We start from the raw sequence: 17596 nt of genomic DNA on the forward strand, positions 1-17596 counted from the left end.
GACTGCATTTTCTTGAGATAAATCCCTCAGAGCTGTATGCCGCAATGGATGTATACAGAGAAGAAAATAACTGTGAATCACAAATAGGCATATAACAATAGAAAATTATCCCAGGCTAAAATCAGAAGTGATATTAAACAGCAGTAAAAGGTAGAGATAAGTAAATCAGTGTGAATAAAGTGCATGAGTAAAGTGTTGTTGGCAGAGGCAACGGGGTAGAAGTCTGACACTTCTTCAGAACAAGAGAAAACCAGGCCTCTGGTTTAGCTGGCCTCTGATACACTTTTGTGTTGGTTGTTTTCCCCCTTATTCCCTCAATGAAAGCAATATAACCTTATTTTTAGCTTGCTTTGATTCATAGCAGTTAATGGGCATTTGTGTGATTGGTCTTGAATTTGGACAAGGGCTGCAAGGGATAAGTATAGCATTTCTTTGTATGTACAAAAATTGCCTGAAGGTTTGCCAAGGCTTTGCTGTTAGGAAGTGCTTGGAGCAAGGCTGATGTTGTCAATTCTGGACTGATATGATACCAGCAAGCTCTTTTTGTCTCAGGCGTGTTCCTCTAATATCCAGGGAAAGCACTTTGCTTTAATTCATCGTCAGGAGGACCAAAGAGGGGAGTTTTGACCTGGGGTATGGTCAGAACAAAAGATTTGGTTTATTACAGTTCTCCAGGATTTGTGAATAAATACCTGCATACATTTATTATTCTTTTTCCTGTTTGTCAACCCTCATTTTTGCTGTCCTGGTATGTCCTTTTCTTTGACTAAGTCTTCATCCAAATAGACAATCTACCTCTGTTACTCCCTCTACGCCCATTTTCAGTAGTCCCAGTTTTGCTACATCCATAGCTAAATTTGGAATTTCTGATAAAGTTACCTAGGTAACCTCATCCTCACATGCTTTTACTGATACCTTTTCTTGGACATGGCTAGCTCTTCAAGAGCTCAGAAAAGCGCCTAAGTATGTGATACAAGATTTTATTACCCCCTTCTTTTAAACTAATCATAATTGATAACAATTAAAAGAAGATAAATGTTTCCATGCAGAAAAGTAATACAATCTGAAGATGCTGTGGGCTAAGAAAATAGTTCAATTCACACAAATAAAAAAAATTTAAAAATCAAATAAACAAAAAAAACCCAAACAAACAAACCAAAAAAAAAACCCAACAAAATAACCAAAACCCAAAAAAAACCCCACCAAAATCAGACATTTCTTAGAGTATTCTGTTCAGAACAGAGAGCAAAATCAGATTATATTGAAGTTTGTCACTGTTGTCTTTAGAAACCAGAATTAAAAAAAAGCAACAATATGGTCTTTCTACCTTATAAAATATAATACCTGATATTCTACAGTTAGTGGTAGCATGAAGGGGTTTTTATAGTTGTCTTAGTGTCAATTAACAAGTGACAAGTCAGTATTGAGCTCAAGTATCCTAGTATTTTATTCTTGGTTACATCTGGGTGTGTGCAGAATCCTCACAACAAAGAGCACAAAGAAATGGTGAGAACTTAACCCCAAAGTACATACATGAGCAGTGTGCATGTATCTGTTTATTCTGACAATAACTGACTGTTTTCATAAAGCATGGTGGGTCAATCTGCTCTCAGTGGGAAGAAGGTGTCAATGCTATATACTTCTCAGAGTGATTGTAAAGCTCGATGATAGGATACTTGCAAGCCATACGTAGGTGAGTATCACTAAGAATTGCTGTGAAAGTGATGAGGATGGAACTTGTGCTTGCTTGGCATTTTTTGCCCTCTCAATGGTAATTTGTAACATAGAAATACAAGAGAGTTATGATACCCTGAGATAAGAAATATCTGCAAAAAGATTATACTGTCAGCCAACATCAATTATTGTGATTAAAACCTGATACAACAATAATGCCTGTCCTAGAACCCCCTTGCTGATATCTTCGTTATATATACATGGCACTGCAAAATATCATTCATCCACACACACTTAACTAAATTTGCCCTTTGCCTAAATCTGCAATATGTGGTACCTATATAAAGCAGACAATGCTTGATATGAATCTACTCTGAAATATGAACCATAACATTGATACAAAACAGGAACAAAGACAATGCAATTAAGAAACTTGCAGCAAGTAATTTAGGCCTATATAATACTAATTTTCTTTTTTTTTTTCTTTATACTTTTTTGTTAAATGTTAAAACTAGCCTATAACAGTGAATGAATGAGAGAATTATGATATAGTATATCACATTCATGTCACTTTTATTCTACCCAATAAATTTAAATGAAATAAATATACATTATCTCAATCGGTATCTGCTGTCTGAGCTGAAAACTAACATATTCTCCTATAATCTTTGTGCTATATTACCCTAATTGTGCTTCATACTTGTTATTTTCTCCTCCCCTGCAATTAAAAGCATCTAAAAACAGTATCTTGCACAGCCTTTTCTGGAACCACATGGATTAGCCTGACGTCCTAATTCCTGATTGCATCAGGATACAGGAATTGTTCTAAACCCAAGGAAACTTTGTGGAAGGTAGCTCCTTCTAAAGCAGCCATGTAGATGTCAGACTGTGTATGGGGCAGTTAACTTCTGCCTGTTGCAGCCAGTCCACTACAGCATCTGATCTGGCATCTTGCCTGGCTGGGCAGGTATGCTGCTACCTGGGTTCATTTCTTGAACATACATAGGAAAAGCCATGCTCAGTCAGACCACGCAGTCAGCTAGTTTAATAAATGGCAGAAGGTGAAGGATCTAGAGCAGCAGTTGAGTGAACTGGGGTTGTTCAGCCAGGAGAAAAGGAGGCTGAGGTGAGACCTTATCGCTCTCTACAACTACCTGGAAGGAGGGTGGAGTGAGGCGGGGGGTCAGTCTCTTCTCCCAGGTAACAGGCAATAAGACAAGGGGAAACACCCTCATGTTGTACCAGGGGAGATTTAGGAAAGATATTAGGAAAAAATTCTTCACCGAAAGGGTTATCAAGCATTGGAACAAGCTGCACAGGGAAGTGATAGAATCACCATCCCTGGAGGTATTTAAAAGATGGGTAGACGAGGTGCTGAGGGAGATGGTTCGGTGGTGGACTTGGCAGTGTTAGGTTAATGGTTGCACTCAATAATCTTAGAGGTCTTTTCCAACCTAAATGATTCTATGATTCTAAGGAAGTAGGTGTTTAGGGGAAAAAGATATACAGCTTTTGCGAGCAAACACTTTCAGTGATGTAAAGACGCAGGTGCTAGATGAAGAGGATGTACTTTCTGCTACCAGGAAATTTTCTTTAAGAAAATTTATAACATGGTTCTTGCTTACCTAGGTATCACACAACTACATGACTTCACCAGTAAGAACTAGAAGTCACAGACTAGAGTGTCATTATGATGATGAAGATTAAGTATCTTCTCTGATACATGGGACAATGCAGTAATACAAGTGACAGGGAACAAGTCCAGCACATGTGCCAGAGGAGGTTCTGTAATGCATGGTCCACATCTTCTGCAATGCTTTGGATGTGGTTTATATTCAGAGATTTGCTAAACAGCTCTGAGTAAGACCAGAGAAGGGAAAAGATCTCTACGTAGCACTTACCTGTGTGACAGAGTGGGAGACAGGACCCCCCTAAAAGGGTTTTTCTTGAAAGCTGAATTACAACAGAATCTGTGTATGGAGCTAGGCCAAACAAATAGAGATAAAATTCTGTCAGGTGGAAAAAAGAAAAAAAAAAGAAACCATTTTTGGGAAGCATAATCTATCCTACTGACATTTCCAGAAGTAAAAACCTGATTTTTGTTTTGGTTTTTTTTTTTAAATAATGTTGAAACTATTTTATTTGCCAAGATGAGAATCATCTGTTTGAGGAACTATTGGTGTTTAACTCCAGCTCATTGTTTTGATTAATTTACATTTTCCACAACATTTTCACAACACTTTCACAACATTTTCAATATTGTATTTGTGTAGCAATGTTAGTAGGAAATACACTTTGTCATTTTGACAATTGTTTCAATGCTTCTGAATAAAATTACTTTTCTATTTAGTTGTCTTAATGATTCAATCTGCAAAGATTTGAAAGTTTGGAATGTTTCAAATGACAACTGTTTTAAAATGTTGCTTTTCTTGTGAAGCAGAAGTTATATTTTCTGAATGTCTTTGTCACTAGAATTAAAAAATAGATTCTGCAACTTTAACATGCTTAAAGTGAGATTGATTAACCCCAGCCCACAGATGTGAACAGGTTTCAAGGAACTACTTGGTTTTCAGGGCTTTTCCAAGAACATTTTTCCATATTAGTACACTATGATCTAGAAGGGAAGGCAACAGCATTCAAATTAAAAGCATTCAAATTAAAGTATCTGTTGTCCTGTATGTAGCAAAAAGAGGAGTAGAGAATTTTTGGGCAAGCTCAAGTTTTTAGTGATTACAACCCTATCCTTTATAGACCACTCTTCTGATGAGTATGTTTCCTGTGCGTAACAGAGATCTCTTCCAAAGTTCAGGGCTGGAACAGTGCTATTTATTTATGTCTTTGAACTCAAGATTGTTTTGCTGTTGTGGTTAAGAACCCTAACTGTTCTCTTATCTTCTCCTTAAGGGCAAAGAAGAGACATAAATTATTCTGCAAAATTTTCAGGGATTCATGAACATAGGCTCTTGACTATTTGAAGTCCTGTGGCTTAACCAAGAGATGTTACGGTGTCCCTCTGTTCAGCCTTGCAACTTAGAGATGAAACAGGACTTGGAGCCTCAGGGGATGCAAGATTGAAGTCAACAAGAAATTGTTACGCAACTTTCCTCCATATAACAGAGCAGTGATACACGTACATTTCTAGCACTGTATCATGAAGCAGATGAAAAGAAGCCAGCAGAGCTATACCAGATGGGTTTATGAAAACATAACTGCAAACTTCTCAGGAGGTGTTTTTGGATTGTCAGGAGCGTTCTACACTTTAGAGTTCAAAATGAAGGACCTCTGTTTCTTTTCTCAGGTGTTGCACTTTAGCAATATAGTGTATGCTATCCAGACATTGGCAGAAAGAAACATTATTTACATGGGGTTATACTGTTACTTTTGACAAAACATTGGGTTCTCAAATTGCTGCATCAATGTTTTTTGATTTTTTTACAATATACAAAAGCTTGTACAAGGAGGAAAATGCAGATGTTCTTGATTAACACAGTTATAGATTTGATAACATGAGCTGAATAAAGAAAGCGCATTGCAAATCAAAATAAGCAACATAAACAATGTTTTTTCTTGGTCTTTCTGTCTGGAAAATCAAAATCTTATTAGCCCTCATTTATTAAAAGTCAGCATCATTGAAGTTTACCACAGATTTATGAACACTGCTATTCCTTAGTATCATCAGGATGAATCCCTAGGAAGAATAGTGTATGAGGCAACTGTGAGCCTGAAAGTTGTTGGTTGTTAGAGACAAAAAGGTAGGAAACCTCCTATTTTTATGAACTTTAAAAGAGAAAGTATCCATAATCCTAATACACTCACTCTCTGTAGCTCATTATCACTTAAACACAAGCACAATATTAAAATTAACTTACAAATTTCTCAACTTCCTCTGCTGGCTTTCTGCCTGAATTTATAGGAGTCTCTGTACATTTGAAGTGTTCCCAGTAATCACAGGATACTAAGCCAATGCCAGTTTCAAAATTAAGTTCTTTTTATAAATCCATTCATTCTTTACTCCCTGCTCAGAGAAGGAGTTCATCTATAACCTGGTCATCAACACCTGACAGAATAGTTCGGGTAGTTGTCTACATAATGCATCAGAAAACTCGGACAAAATATTTTTGATTTTGCATCTTGAATGAATCTTCTTTCTCATTTGCTAGACAGGTAACAGACATGCTGGGTGCCATTCAGTATGAGAAATAGCACTTGATATTTTAATCAAATAGAAAACCACATTTTCCTGACCTTACAAAATACCTATTGATCACATTCAACAAAGATGCTACATTTATTTTCCAGAATGATATATTTGAAAGGTAATTAGGGACAGCATTAAAAAAGACTCTTAGAAAAACAATAAAAGGATGATATTGCAAGCCATCATTGTTTTTAAGAACAATTCAAATTTTTTCACCGCACAAATTAATAACCTAGGAAAGTAGCTCCATTTAGAGAGGGATTCTGACTGAAGAGATGGATGAAAAAATAAAAATGACATTTGAATGTCATCATGGCTACATGAATCCTTCATAAAGATGACCAAACCACAAAATTGTTAATTCAGCAGAAAAACAGGAATCATAGCAATTATTTTTAGAAAAGATATAATAAATACAATACAGGAATATTATAGAATGATTGTAGAATAATATAGAGTGAGAATTTGCATCTTAAGATGAAGATACAAGATTAATAATATTTCTCCCAAGTGAATAATGACAGGACCAGAGGAAATGGTGTGAAGTTGCGGCAGAGGAGGTTTAGATTAGATATTAGGAAGAATTACTTTCCTGAGAGAGTGGTCAGGCACTGGAACAGCCTGCCCAGGGAGGTGGTGGAGTCGCCATCCCTGGAGGTATTTAAGGAACGTGTAGACATGGCACTTCAGGGCATGCTCTAGTGCCCAACATAGTTAGTTTGTGTCTGTGGGTGGGTATGGTGTGTGGTTATGGCTGTTTGTTTTGCATGGTTTTTGTTTTTGTTTTGTTGTTGGTGTTTCATTGTTCTTGTTTGTTTGTTTTTGGGTTTTTTTTGTGGTCGGACTTGATGATCTCAAAGGTCCCTTCCAACCAAGAAGAAAATTCTGTGAAAAGTGTTAAATATTTCATTGCAATGGATGTATTCAGATTGAAATATATTTTGATCAAAGTTGTTGAAGAAGACTGTGAAGGACCTTATTAAAGATTTTTCTACTCCCTTTAATGAATGTGTGATCTGGATCCCCTTTAGGGACCCTCTTTATCTAGATTCCCTTTCTATAGAAGAGTCATGTAGATTTACAAGGTTATGCTTAACTAGCTTCCTTATAGAGGCGAAGTGAGATTGCACTAATGACTGAAATAGAGACTTTGATTTCCTTGGGCTTTTTCTTTCAGTGGGATAGACATAACAACATGTTTAGTTGTGATAAACAAAATAAAAGGCAACAGGCTGAAGAAACAGGAGAAGCCGTATCCAGTATGGGATGCCTTTGATGGGAAGTGACATTCAGTGACCCAAGAAGGACCTTCCTCCCCCTAGTTCCAGAGAAGATTACAGGAGATGTAATTAAACTGTAATTTGGCTGGAGAAATTATTCTCAAAAATGACACAGAAAAGTTATTAGTGTTGGAAATTTCTGTTAATTTTACCACTGTTTTTGCACAAAAAAGATGTCAGTAATAAAATAATGAAATTTGAATTTGCTGAGCTTATATAGGTTCATTAAAAACAGTAGGTTCATAATGGCTTTATTGTAGCAGCAATTAGATATGCAAGAAACTTATTAAAGAAGGTGATAACCAAGATGGATTTCTGTAACTAAATCTGGATTGTATGTCTCGACTTTACTTATGGGCCTAACTTACCATCACCTCCCCTCCAAAAAAAAAATCATCCCTTTACTTGTAATTATTACACTGCAACAAAAGACGTGAGAGCAATCTGAAAAAACAGTTCAGTGTTCTCTAGAGAGAAACAAAATTGGTACTAGGGTGACCTTTAGAGGGATTTCTGGAAGGCTGTATAATCTGATTGTCAGACTTTACTGCAAGATCAGAGACTCTTATTTATATGCTCAGGCAGGTGTTCATGCAATGATCTGATTTATTCATCCATGCCAATACTAAGAATTATTTGTAAAAATAAAAACTAGCAGTGTACAAAAGGAATATACAGAAAAGGAAAAGTCAGCATTGTTCAAAACCCCATTCTAACTTACATATTATTACAAATTAATTATTACAATTAATAATTATTATTAATTAAGTAATAATTATTAATTATTACAAATTATAATTATTACATTATTACAAATTATTCCTAAATTTTTAGTGATTTTAATAGTGTCCCACTATTTTATATTGCAAGGCTAAAAAGACCCACCAATAACAAAAAGCTCATTCTGGCTTTCTACTTGAAACAAACATCATAATTTTTCTTCTTAAGGGCTGAGGTGAGTCTCAAAGTTGCAAAGGGCGTAGAGAGATATATTTTCTTTCTTAATTAACTATATTAAGATTAACATTTTTGGTTTTAACAGTCATGGAGCTATAAAGTTCCTCTGCGTAGCAGCCAAGCAAATCATTGGAATGGCAAAAAGTAGCTGTGTTTGTGTTAAATTCAAATGGAACCAAACTGTAAAATGGCTTAAATTGTGCCTGGCATTAAACTAACACATTATGGATAATGTGTTTGGCCTAATGCCATCCTCTCTACTTGGATGGATGAACAAACACAAAAAGAGTTTCACTAGAGGATGTTTTTGAATGGTTTTAATGTTTGTAAATAAAGAACTCTGAAAGCTACATAACTGTTTGGAATAAAGGGTAAACGAATGTGTCCCTTGTATCAAGATAGACACTGTGCTGATATTGTATGAGCTCTCAACAATTCCACTGTTATTTTCTGAACAAATAAACAGCCACAAGCCCAGTGTTGTGGCCGAGATGTTCTTTCTTTGATCTTCTTCTCAGCTAGGCTTCTTGCAGACTCAACGAAGACCTCAGGAAAGTCATACAAATGTTCTCAGTGCACTGGCTTAGACATTGGCTAAGTAAAGTAGTATTATTTTCCTGCTTTAATGCAGCTTAATTGAAGTGTTTGATGTTGTGTCTAACTGTGAGTTGAATTGCACAGTATAAATAAATCTTCAGAGAAAACAGTGAATTAGAGTTTCCAGAAGTTTCCCAGTCAAATGCTTGACTTCCCTATAAAAATGATCAATGGTCCAGATACATTCTATTTAGTCATAGTCAAATAACCTTTCACTAGAAAGAAAATACATTGGATTATTTCTCAGTGGCCCTCTATTCCCTTAATTAACCACTCCTCCAAGAGTAGTCTGATTTTTTCTCCCCTGGTTTTTATTTTGAGACAGTAAAAGAAGGTTGAATATTCACAATGTAGCATTCTTAAGGGGAGTCCCACTGCATCCTTGCCTACCTCACTGCAATAATAATTTTTATATACCACAAAAAAAATGATGATCAAAAAGTGGCTATGAAATTCTCCTATTTTCTGTACAAGGAAGTAGGTCATAGTCCTACATTTTTATCTTTGTCTCACATTGGCTCTAGTAGAGGCACTCACATAGAGAAAACATCTCCTTTTCCATCCCGTGGCCAAGTATCACCCTTCACTTTCTAAAACTCTTTTGCTTTCCATGTTATTCTCTATCTGGCTAACATACACAGTTCACAAAACTCAAGTCTCTTCCGAATGGCCAAGAAACTTACCTTTTCTCACTTTCTAGGCCTTTGTTTTCTTGTGTGCATGGTTTGATGGTGGATTTTTTTGGTTTTTGGAGTTTTTTTTTAGTGCTCAGGAAGACCATCCTAGACAGAGCCAAAGCAATGTTACATATGCTATAAATGAATAAGTCTTTAATAGTCTGGAAATCATCTGATTGATTTAAGAAATTCTCTACAGAAGAGTTATTGTGTTGCAAACCTAATTGTTTCATTTGGTGCAGCTTTTCAGTGCATTCTGGAATATGCTGTGTTGACAAAACATTTAAATATATCAAGTCCAGATCTGTCCTATGTTTTTTTCTTTAGTTTTGATTCCAATTAGGAGACATTGGTGGTGGTGAGGAAATAATATTAAAGTGTCATAGCCTCAAAGGATTCCATTGTCTAGACTGTATAAAAACTAGGAGAAGCAAAACCTGTCTTGACAAGCTTATTTTTTAGAATTCAAAGGAAAAAAAGGCACAAAGAAATGACTGAAAGCCACTGGTCACAGGCTATCAGCTTTAACAGGGGAAAAAACAGTGTCAAATTTAGCAGTTCAGTGGTTTTCAACATGTAACCTATAGGTATTTGGGAAAAAAGGACAATATTAAACATGAAGGACAGGTATATGGCAAGTCTGTTTCCTAGAATGTCAGATTTCCTATAAAGCATTTGCACCTTCCCTGGAAAGGTTTTGAAGTTTGCAATTCAAAAACCAGCAAATATTTTTATTGTAGTCTTTCATTTTAAGCTCTTTCAGTAGAATTGTAAGCTGTTTAGGCCTAGTGTGATATATTATTCCAGTTCTGATTTTCAATACAGAGTAAGGGATCCTCCTCAGAGTCCATTTTGACGTCTTCATGCATTCCAAGGGACTAAGCTCTCATGAAATCTACCGAGAGTGGTTAGTTAAGTTTGTGAAGCTGGAGGACTTCTTGGAGGTAGTGGTTACTTCACAAGGAGCTGAAATAGGTCTGGAGGACTCAAGCTGATGGTTCTGGATTAGTTAAATTACATTGTTATTTCTTATGAGCACGACTGCTCAATTTTGTTTACCTTGGGTTTACTTGATGCCATTGTATTGATCTTTACACTTACTATGGTTTCATCCATCAACACACCTAACACTTAGAAAGATTTGACTCATCTGTCTAGTTGAAATTAGTCAGCCAGTCTTCCGTCTTAAGCAATAGAAAATTGTGGCAAGTTTATCTTAGAAATGTACTTTAAGATAGCATAAGACCCCTTTGAGGTCTGCTTTGCTTTTGACTCTAAAGAAAGTAAAACTCATTATCATACACTGATCAGTGAGGTCCAAGTGAAATAAATGCCAACCATAACATTTTTTTTTTTTTTTTCTCAGAGAAAGAAAGATAGAAATGTGGGAAGAGAATCTTACTAAACTCCATGACTTTACTCCTGGTTTCCCAGAGAGATTTTCAGGATGGGATTTATGATGAGGTGGGTAGGGGCCTTCCAGCCTTCCAGCTTTTTCTGAATAAACAGTAATTCAATAGTAACCTGATATAAAATTAATTTCCTATTAACGTTATTACATAGAAGTATAAATTGCAAGTATACTATTGATGATTACATAGCTCTATTTATCATTCAAGTTTGTTCTTATTTTCATGCTGTGGTTCTGAACTTGTTTTGGTTTTCTCTGTAGATTTTTAAATCTGTTACTTTTCTATGCCTTCTTAGTATCTGCGATAACTTTTGAAAAGGAAGAAATACAAATCACATTGTTCCACATAAGCATTGCAGGTGGAGACCTGGCAAGAGCTATACTTATAGTCTATAGACACTTCCATTACACCTTTGTCTACTCAGTTGTTCATAACTTTCTGAAACTTTAAGGCTTCAGGCTACCATTTTATACTCTTGGCACGACCCTGATGTTTTTTTCTTGAAGCTAAACATAGCAGACAAAGTCTTTTCCCTCTTTCAATATTTTGACATTAAGCAGAGCCCCAGCAATTGTGAACACATTCATCACTAGAAGGAGAGTTATGTTATTGGATCACAAAATGGATCTGCATCATACCTTGTCCTCCAATGACAAGTATCCATTGTTGTGCCTGTACATACATATCACATGTCAGATACAGCCACATAACTACAGACCAGAGCTGCATGCAATAGGGTTGGATTCTTCTGTTCTACAAACAGTGGATTTTGCCAACAGAATTAAATAATTTCTTTTATCTAATACCTTTCTTGGAGAACTTGGTGCTCCTGTGTGTTTTAATACCATCGTTCACAACATGGGAATACCAATACACAGGACCAAGTTGCAGAACTTGTCAAAGTGGAATTGGGGACAAAGGTTACCCCAAGATTAGAACATTTTCTCACTAACATCTAATACTTTTCCATTGCAGCTCCCTTGATGTTTCATTTCCAACTCTGAGTTTATGAATCTGAAAATACAGATTCAAATCATAGAATCATAGAATGGTTCGGGTTGGAAGCGACCTTAAAGATCATTGAGTTCCATTACCCCTGCCATGGGCAGGGACACCTCCCACTAGACCAGGTTGCTCAAAGCCCCATCCACAGTGGTCTTGAACATCTCCAGGGATGTGGCATCCATAATTTCTCTGGGCAACCTGTTTCACCACCCTCACAGTAAAGAATTTCTTCGTAATATCTAATCTAAATCTCCCCTCTTTCAGTTTAAACCTGTTCCCCGTTGTCCTTTTGCTACACTCCCTCATAAGGAGTCCCTCCCCATCTTTCCCATAGGCCCCCTTTTGGTACTAGAAGGCTGGTCTAAGGTATCCCTGGAGCCTTTTCTTCTCCATGCTGAACAACCCCAGCTCTCTCAACCTGTTCTCATAGGAGAGGTGCTCCAGCCTTCCGGTCATCTTCGTGGTCCTCCTCTGGACCTGTTTCAACAGGTCCATGTCCTTCCTGTGCTGAAGACTCCAGAGCTGGATGCAGTACCCCGGGTGGGGTCTCATGAGAATGGAATAGAGGAGTAGAATCACCTCCTTCAACCTGCTAGCCACACTGCTGGAGATGCACCCCAGGACACAGTTGTCTTTCTTGACTGCCAGTGCAAGTTGCTGGGTCACGTTGAGCTTGTCGTCCACGAACACCCCCAAGTCCTTCTCCTCAGGGCTGCTCTTAATCCGTTCTCTGCCCAACCTGTATTTGTGCCTGGGATTGCCATGACCAGGGATCAGGGGGTCCACTGTACTATCAGGAGCTGTCTAGGGTGGACACCTCCTTGTGCTATTTCGATTCCTGGTTTTTATCCAGTTTTTGCGGGGATGAGGTGAAAGTGGAAAAGAAGATGGAGAAGAGGATGTAGAGGGTATTGCGTTGAGGGTATTGATTAAAGCAGAATACATGGAGGCTTCTTGTGGGTGACTATGTCTGTGTTGTTACCAGCCTCACAGAGTCAAAATTTCTGGGCAAAATCTGAGGCACTAGCTGTATTATCTAAACTTCACTGACCTTAACAAGATAAATTGAACTAATCTTTTTATAAAGTATGTATTTCTTTGCTTCTTCCTTTAAGGATTAGAGGTAACTTTCTCTGTGAAAGGATTTCAGTACCATAAGTTTTAAACATGTAATTGCAACTGAAAAGATTAAATTAATGTAGACCTATGGCCAGTTAAACTTTCTGCTTAGAAACAACCTAGTATGAATTTTAAAGTTTATACTCAGATTTTTTTTCCCTAGTGCGTATACACTTATTTATCGTCATTAAATCACTGTGTGAAGCGATTAGTACTTCAAAGAGGCGTATTGACAGTTTTCTACAAAACTGAAACAGAATAATTTAACAGAACCTTTTTTTACCACCTACAGGAGGATTTATAAGGTGTATACTTACACTGAACCAGAAATTCTTTACTGTAGGAGTTATAAAAACCTGTAATTTGCTGACACACCTTGTAGCCTGTTAAGATATATATTAACATATTCATGTACAGTGGTTAGAAATAATTTTTAAATTTCATTAGTAGGTCATTATTAGTGATAATTTTAATACCAAGACAAGAAAGTGTAAGTAGAAAATGCAAGACCTACTAAATGTTGGTTTAAATTTATAAAATGAGTTTTTATAAATGAATAAAATATAAAATGAACTAAATAGAATGAACTAAATAGAATGACATTGGGATTTCATCGAAATCATGACTTGATAGCTCTATCCCTCTCTTTCCAAGAGTTTGATCCCACAAAGATGTCTGGATTGCAACATGGCTACAATGATTGGAAGTATAACCTTCATCTATTAACTTAAATACTGTTAGAACTTGAACAAGTTTTATTTGTTAAGCTGAGCTCCCACTTCCTTTCTGTAGAAAATTAGATCAGCAGGCTCACAGTCACCAGATTGCCATGATCTACAGTCACAAATGGATCTGTGATTCCTCTCTAATGATAGAGCTTAAGAATGTGGAATATCTAGTGACAGCTGCTATATGAAAATAATCAGCCTTCAATCAGTGGGAATGATCTCACAGCAGGCTTCTATTATTCAATAATAAATATTTAGAATAAAAATTTTATTGGTGCAGAAAAGAAAAAAAATTAAGCAATAAATAGCTTGTCAGAAACCCCATAGCAAGTCTGATTAGGGTTACACTATTACAAACATACTCTAGAGACAGAGAATAATATTTGGGTTTTTTTCATCCAAGACCAGAGCACGTTGCCATCCCTGTTGATTTCATTTTTCTTTCTTTTTTTCATAAATGCTCAATAATAGGAAATGAATTATTTATGAAAATACAGGCTTGAAATGCTGACCTGCAACTTCAATATAACATTAAAAATCAGCAATTTTTCCACCCACAACTAACAAGTTCTTTGCGGTTTCAGTGAAAGTCACAGAGTTGTGCTACTGAGAGTTGTTGATGCCTCTATATCAACCCTTAGCTACTGTGACGGGTTCAGTGGAGGCCATAATAATAAGCACAACAAAATAAATGACAATATAGAACTGGACATTTACCACACATGTTTTTGCAATAGGATTACAGGACAGTCATCCTAAACTAAAATAATCATAATAATGCATTTTAAACGCCTGGAAAATAAAAAATGCACAAAAAAAGAAGTTAAATTCTGTGGTACTACTCTCTGAGCTTGCAACGTCTTCTTAGGTGAGTAACTTTTTTACAACCAGGGAGGATTAAGACCTGATCTAAAAGAGATAATGAAATTAGTACCTTTTTTGGAATGTAAAATATCTTTTATTGTCCATTTGCTCAAGTAGCTAACATGGCAAGAGTGCTCATGTAAGGACAAACTGATTACATCCCTTACTCCTATTTCATACTGTGATTGGGCACAACACAGTGGCAGATAATGAATCAATTAATTAAAAATAAGATTTTTCCCACCTTCTTTCAGTTCTCTTTAGAAGTGTTAATTTAGACACACCTCCCTAATAATTATAGTCCCAGAACACTTGGAGATCTCCTTTCTGTGCACTGAAGAGAGTTATCACTCATAAACACTAAGATACATTTTGGAAAAAATAAGTCATTGGTTGAAATGTCCTGTCTGGGGAACCCCACTGAACTCTATGGTAGAACTGAGACTAGATGTGATCCAACAGATTTTTCTAGAAAACATACTATGCTCATATGACACTTCTATGAATTTATATTCAAATATTATTGGACTAAAGATACAGTGAATTTAATTGCTTTCTTTGAGAAAGAAAGCAAATTCTTCACAAAGGGCATTTATTGCTGTACACACTATTTAAGAGTTTATTCTTTATCTCATTAACTTTGTCTTATGTCAGCAAAAAACCCCATGCTATGAAAAACTGCATGGGAAGGTTTTGTCAAGATGCTGTCTGATCTCTTGACTCTAGGCAAGAACAGCTTTAGTTATGCTCAAACCCAGGAACTGCTTTTGAAGTAAGATGGTGTTTATTGAATAGTCTTATTGTGGCTATGAAATTAAACCAAAAGGGAGTGGAAGAAGAGAGCTGGCTCCATCACAACCTCTAGAGAGTCCCTTTCGTAAAACCTAGCCAAACCTAGTTTTACTTCAGATGACAACACAATTACTCTCACTGTATCTGTAATACTGTTCAAACTCTTTCACTGATTTTTTTTTTTTTAATTTAACTCTGCTATTTTTTTGTCAGTAGCAATTGTGTTCAAGTTGAGGGTATTTGGATGCCACTCAGGAAAGACATGTCCCAGAGCATTTTGTTACAAAACACATTAGTACATCATTCTGTTCCTTATTTCATATGATGAGTTGCCTGAAGGAGGATAAATGGCTCATAAAGTTCTCAATGGTCTAAAAGCAGGACCATCTGTTGAAGTCGTCAGTGACTTTGTGGCTGAGCTTAGCAGCTGGGAAGCCTTCAACTCATCAGCTCTTCTTTAATCAGGTAGGCATCTCTGAAGTCAGTGGGAATTATTGTAATAGATTCTCAAAGAGCTGAGACAAGAAGACTTTCCCTGTTTTAAGATGATGTCCATATTTCAACTCATTTCCATACACAGATTTTCAGTTGTTCAGGTATCTGGCACTCTCATGCTAAAACTGCTCCATATTCATATTGTTGAGAGATTTGTTAGATTACTAGAAAGTGATAAAGATCCATTGGACCCTTAGTTCTGATACTGCTGGTAAATTCAAATACTTAGATTCACATGTGTGCTTCTAATGAATTATTGCTTGTGGATTTCATCACCCTTGGAAAGAGAAAACATGAAATACCATGGCAAAGAAAGGGGCTGAGGTCTTGCTGGAAGAAAAAAAAAGAATGTAGTTTTCATGGCCCAAAAAATACCAAAAAGTTCTGTTTTGTGTTTCTACTCAAGCTGCATAAATGTTTTCATGTAGAACTAGAATAATATTTTATAAGTTAAATTACAGACCTGAAGTCTTTTTAAAACTCTTTAGGCACTACATGGAGAAAGCGCTGTGAATCAGAGTGGAAAACACAATAATGAATGCCGAGCATAAGCTGTTTCAGCTACTTACTAAGGAAACAATAGGAATAGGAGTGTACCTTAAATCTAGCTTCTCTGAGAGCTGGATGGCTTTGAATTTTAATGTTTTATATTCTCAGTGGAACTCTTCTCAAAATGTAGGAAACTGATCCATTACCTTTGAAACTTATTTCAGGAAACTAGGGATGGTCATTCTTGCAAAAGATCTCAGTTACTCTTTTCACTAGCTTCAGAGAATAAATTATTAATTATTCAAGTTATTTTTAAAATAATAAAAAAATACAAAATCCTCTCCTTTTCTGGACAGGATTTAAACACAGAACTCTTATTTTCTAAACCTCAGTGTCGATAAAAGTGTAAATGACAACAGTTGTTGAATAATACATTTTGTCTCTTCATGTATTTGTCATAATTTTTTATGACTTGCTAAAATATATGGCAAATCAGTTAAGAGTTTGTACTTCACTTCTGTATTACCTGTATATCCTTTACTTGGCAGCTATACTACACAAATCTCCATAAAAATATTGGAACTGAAGTTTCAAAGGAGTCCTTTAAATGTAGAATTATAGCACCCTTACGCACTGATAACATAATTCAGTTCACCTAAGTAAAAGATTTTGATATAAATTTTTGGAACACAAAGTGCTATTAAAACTTAAAATTAGTTTGATTTTCATAACATGGAAATTCAAAACATATTAATGGGAAATGTCAAATCTGATATGCTAAAGAAGGTGAAATCCTGCAAAAAGTTCTTTATTCTTTTGCAAAAAAAAAAAAGAAGAGGAAAAAAAAAGACTAGATCACAAATTTAATTCTGTGGCCAGAATAAGAGCTAATATTTTGATACATGTTCTTTGTAGTGCTTTGTTAAACTACAGTTGTATTCTGAGGTCCAACTCAAAGCCTACCAAAATCAGAGTGGAGAAATCCATTAACTGTGAAGAATTTCAATTGAAGATTGTTATTTTATTTGCATTTATTATGCACCAGTTCATCCCAGAAAGGATCAAAAAATGAGGAGAAATAGGTATATCTATCTTCTGTTTTAACATGTGCATCAATACCTCTAATGCGTAAATCATAGGAAATGATTAAAAAAAATAAATCTTGTTCTACTTGGTATTTTCTTCCTGAAGTTCCGTGGCTTGAGGATAAAAGTTTTCTTGTGGACCACTCAGCATTATTTTTTGTATTATTATTTCAAGGGAAATTTATAACCTCTCAGCTTATAGAGAAGAACTTGAAAGACGTTGT

This window comes from Numenius arquata, chromosome Z (genome assembly GCF_964106895.1).
Source record: "Numenius arquata chromosome Z, bNumArq3.hap1.1, whole genome shotgun sequence".
Classification (NCBI taxonomy): Eukaryota; Metazoa; Chordata; class Aves; order Charadriiformes; family Scolopacidae; genus Numenius; species Numenius arquata.